The sequence below is a fragment of the Kogia breviceps genome, chromosome 4 (assembly GCF_026419965.1).
Source record: "Kogia breviceps isolate mKogBre1 chromosome 4, mKogBre1 haplotype 1, whole genome shotgun sequence".
In the NCBI taxonomy this organism is placed as follows: Eukaryota; Metazoa; Chordata; class Mammalia; order Artiodactyla; family Physeteridae; genus Kogia; species Kogia breviceps.
In genome coordinates, this window is record NC_081313.1 from 86,717,346 (window position 1) to 86,722,830 (window position 5,485).

The 5,485-nt window shown below is 38.0% G+C and overlaps 1 pseudogene; it reads right to left on the minus strand.

Moving 5' to 3' along the window:
- Positions 1 to 3,022: 3,022 nt before the first annotated feature.
- Positions 3,023 to 4,477, minus strand: LOC131755025 (elongation factor 1-alpha 1 pseudogene; annotated as a pseudogene).
- Positions 4,478 to 5,485: the final 1,008 nt, after the last annotated feature.

The following is a 5,485-nucleotide window of genomic DNA, read 5'->3' on the forward strand; positions in this document are numbered from 1 at the left end:
CAATCATAAAGAGGGACCTGCCATTTATTATGTTAATGTGTACCAACTGATGAAGGAATTGGATATAATGTACATCTCTCTCCAGACAAGTATAACAATAGGAAATTTGATCACGATATATCTGCAAGGAGAGCAACATGTTAGCATAGGTAAAGGGGTAATACGAGAGGTAATTTGATTTCATGAACTCCAAATGACTTTGGAGACTACACATGAAATTTTGTGAGTGGTCACAGCGAGGTTGGAAAAGCGAAAGATCAAACTCCATACCTTCTGGCTGCCAGTGTTTCTTTGTCTTTTCCTTATGCCATCAAAAGATACATTCAGTCTCAGAAAGAAATTTCTCATTGAAGTGAAACTTAATATAATAAATAATGTAACACTACTGTTTGTATGCTCATGTTTGTCAACTTAATTTGTCATTCTTCTATATGTAGAAAAGAGATACCCATTATCTCTTTCTTTGCTGAACAAATGAGAATTTCTATGAATTCTGCAAGTTGGTAAGAACAAATAATATGAAGTATAGAGATACTCCTTTAACAAAACTAATTAAAAAGTTAAGTGAATGATAACTGGACAATTAAATGTAAAGGCAGACAAAGATGAGCCTTTTCAAAACTCTAATCATAGAAGCAAGTACTTCAATTATTTGAGAAAGATATTCATGCTAAAAAAAATAATGCATAAAATATTATTTTATGCAATCAAAATAGTCAGCAATCCCCATCTTTCTCCAGCACCAAATCTAAATTCCTTACAATGGTCTAAATTTACCTACTTCTTACAATTTCTCTAATTAAACGGCTTATTCAAAGAAAACCATTTAATGCATTATCCCTGAAAATATTCTTGAGTGTGCCCTAATTTTAGTATTTGCTCATACTTTATGTCTTTTCTCCATGCTCAGCTAAAATCTGTATTTTCTTCACAATGCAGGTCAAGACTCATTTCACCTTAAAATTTCTCTTATCATCTCATCCCATGGAATTCTATCCCACTTTTAATTTTCCCCAGCATTTATTAAGATCTATATCATTAGCCTGGAACCAGGCTAGGATGAGGGCCTTGGAGAGCTTATCTTTGGAGTCCTGACATTTAGTACTGTACTTTGAATAGATAGTTGTATAGTAATTATTTTGTAGGTAAGGATGCTGTTGATGAAATGAAATGTAATACAGTTTTATATCGAGATATACTGCTTGCAGAACGTTCTACAGGAATTGTTACTTGACAAACCTAGAGAGTCCTAATGTCAACTATATATGAGTAATCTTTCTATCACTCTAAATTCTATTATAATAAGAGGGGTATGATTCTTTAGAAGATTGAAAGAGATAATTTTAGAAAATAAAGTTAGTGTATCTACTTATAAAGCATCTAATTAGAGGTTATCATGTACTAGGTACTAGTTGGGCAAAAAATCAATGACTGCAGAATATTCAACTATCATTCTATTTTTCTTCAAATAGAAGAAAACTTTTGTCCTATTCCATGTTAATAATTCTACAAATAGAGAATAAACAGATTTTAAAAAGGCATTAACTTTCTGACAATAATTTAGGCTATGTTCTTTAGTGGCTGTATCCAGCTTTATCTCTAAAGGATTTTTAAATTTAAAAATTTAGATGGTTTAAATTTTTTAATGGTTGCTGATTTTTACAAATGAAATAAAGAGAAAAGTTAAATAATCAGCATATTTTGTATTATGTGTGAAATGAATAATTTCTCACAAAATTACTTACTTAATTAGGAAACTACAAAATAATAGACATAAAATTATTAAATAAGAACTGAGCTGGCTTGCAGTGAGAGTAGAGGTAAATAAATGACCAAAGTAAATATTTCATGGTATCCACTGAAAAGTTTGTGGCTTATACAATTGTTTTACAGCCAGCAGCAAGTGCTATTTTCAAAGAAAGCAACTCATTTTGCCATGTGAAATTTTAAACCCTCCTCCCATCACTGAGGAAGCAGTAATATGGATGTCTGCAGCATAAAGCACAGCACACAAATGCAAGGAGATCAAGCATTAAACCAATGTGAACACAAAGAGGACTTCTCTAGTTGGCCATAATGCATTCAGTCATATGGCTTTGAAGCCAAGTATCCAAAATAAAAATCAAACTCTGAGTTACATAAAGTATATTTCATTCCCACAGAATTTTTTTAAACATCTTTATTGGAGTATAATTGCTTTACAATAGTGTGTTAGTTTCTGCTTTACAGAACTTTTAAAAAATACATTAAATAATTATATTTTTGCAGTTGGGTAGTTACAAGAGGATGTGGTACAGAGATAATTCAAAGTTTCCAGCTCAAAAATTTTTCAGTGGTTACACAGGGAGATCAGCTCGGTGCTTTGTGACCACTTAGAGGGGTGGGATAGGGAGGGTGGGAGGAAGGGAGATGCAAGAGGGAAGAGATATGGGGACATATGTATATGTAAAACTGATTCACTTTGTTATAAAGCAGAAACAAACACACCATTGTAAAGCAATTATACTCCAATAAAGATGTTTAAAACATTTTTTTTTTCTCATTAAACTTTTTTAATGGGTCTCAAATTCTGTGACAGATTTTTGGTCAAGTTGTTTCCATTAAAAAGTACTGATTTAAAAAAACTAATAACTTAAAACTGCCACACACAAAACAAATGGTCCACAACACATTCTCCTTTCCTTCTGAAGGTTTTACAATGCATTGTTATCATTAACCAGTCTTTTGCTATTAAACTTAAATGGCCAATTGAGACAAACAGTTCTGAGACCATTCTTCCACCACTGATTAAGACTGGGGTGCCAGGCTTCCCTGGTGGCACAGTGGTTGAGAGTCCGCCTGTCGATGCAAAGGACACGGGTTCGTGCCCTGGTCCGGGAAGATCCCACATGCCGCGGAGCGGCTAGGCCCGTGAGCCATGGCTGCTGAGCCTGCATGTCCGGAGCCTGTGCTCTACAACAGGAGAGGCCACAACAGTAAGAGGCCCACGTACCACAAAAAAAAAAAAAAAAAAAAAAAGACTGGGGTGCCAGGTATTGGGGATAATATTCATTTAGCCTTCTGAGCTTTCTGGGCAGACTTGGTGACCTTGCCAGCTCCAGCTGCCTTCTTGTCCACTGCTTTGATGACACCCACAGCAACCGTCTGTCTCATGTCATGAACAGCAAAGCGACCCAGAGGATAGTCAGAGAAGCTTTCAACACACATGGGTTTGCCAGGAACCATATCAACAATGGCAGCATCTCCAGATTTTAAGAATTTGGGGCCATCTTCCAGCTTTTTCCCAGAACGACGATCATTCTTCTCCTTCAGCTCAGCAAACTTGCAGGCAATGTGAGCTGTGTGACAATCCAGCACAGGTGCATAGCCGGCACTGATTTGTCCTGGATGGTTCAAGATAATCACCTGAGCTGTGAAGCCAGCTGCTTCCATTGGTGGGTCATTTTTGCTGTCATCAGCCACATTGCCATGATGAACATCTTTGACAGACACGTTCTTGACATTGAAGTCCAAATTGTCCCCAAGAAGGGCTTCACTCAAAGCTTCATGGTGCATTTCAACAGACTTCACTTCAGTTGTCACGTTGACTGGAGCAAAGGTGACCACCATGCCAGGTTTGAGAAAACCAGTCTCCACTCAACCCACAGGGACAGTGCCAATACCACCAATTTTGTAGACGTCCTGGAGGGGCAAACTCAAGGGCTTGTCAATTGGGCGAGTTGGTGGCAGGATGCAATCCAGAGCTTCAAGCAGTGTGGTTCCACTGGCACTGCCATCTTTATGGGTGACTTTCCATCCCTTGAACCACAGCATGTTAGCACTTGGCTCCAGCACGTTGTCACCATTCCAGCCAGAAATTGGCACAAATGCTACTGTGTCGGGGTTATAGCCAATTTTCTTAATGTAGGTGCTGACTTCCTTTAAAATTTCCTCGTATCTCTTCTGGCTGTAGGGAGGCTCGGTGGAATCCATTTTGTTAACTCCAACAATTATCAGTTTCACACCCAGAGTGTAGGCCAGAAGGGCATGCTCACGGGTCTGCCCATTCTTGGAAATACCTGCTTCAAATTCACCAACACCAGCAGCAACAATCAGGACAGCACAGTCAGCCTGGAATGTGCCTGTAATCATGTTTTTAATGAAGTTTCTGTGTCCTGGGGCATCAATGATGGTCGCATAGAACTTGCTGGTCTCGAATTTCCATAGGGAGATATCAATGGTGATACCACGTTTGCATTCAGCTTTCAGTTTGTCCAAGACCCAGGCATACTTGAAGGAGCCCTTCCCCATCTCAGCAGCCTCCTTCTCGAACTTTTCGATGGTCCTCTTGTCGATCCCACCACATTTGTAGATCAGAGGTCCAGTAGTGGTGGACTTCCCCGAATCTACGTGTCCGATGACTATGATGTTGATGTGGGTCTTCTCCTTTCCCATTTTTGCTTAGGTTTAGCAGTGGTTTTCACGACACCTGTGTCCTGGTGGCAAACCCATTGCGAAAAAGCAAAAAAAAAATTTTCAGTGTTTAAATGGACACATTTTAAATAAAGTACACTTTCTGATTATTCAGATTATAAATATAATAATAATATATTGTATAGACAAAGTGTTTGTCATTAGTATGAACTTGTAAAGTCACTGTAGCTAGGTTTAAGCAAAGGGGGATGGTTTACAATGATTGTAAGTAACTCATAAATTCCTCAAAAGGCAGGCTTAGAAAGCTATGCAGCCAGGAGTAAAACCAAGATTACCCCAGGATAACCCATATCATACCCTCCAATGCAGGGCAGTGTTTGCTACATTTAGAATCTGCCACCAATTTCTTTCTTCAGAATACATAGATATGTGTGCATGTGTGTGTGCACACATGCATAGATATATTTATATATCTATATATAATTATACATGTAGAGAGATTGTCAAATTCGTGTAGGTCTCCTTGCACACTGTGAATTTGGGTTCTCAATACAGCCTTCAATCTTTTCATAAAGTACTGGGTTAAGAAAACACTCTAGATATTGTTTTATATATATATATATACAATCAGGGTGGGTAAAAATAGAGAAGAAGCAGGTTTATTTGTGATTACAAGAACCACTTTTGGTATCTTTCATCCCACCCTGCCCTGACGTATCTGGATTGCAGTTGGAAGGAGAGGGTCAGGCATGTTTAGGTAAATAGAGCTAGTGTAGGTGTATGGGGCCTATTTAGTTCTCTTCTTTCCCTTTATTCTTCTAATTTAGACAAAAATCATTTTGCCATATGTAGAGGAATGTTGTCAAGGATTGAAAATGAGAAAAACCTGAATTAAGGATATAACGTACTGGCAATCACAAAAATTGAACCTAAAGATAGTAAGGGATCCAACTAATGTCTTTAACGTTCATGAACCATGCCCCTGAGATTACACCCTGATTTCTGGTGTTAAAAAATGCATTAACAGGGGGGCTTCCCTGGTGGTGCAGTGGTTAAGAATCCGCCTGCCAAT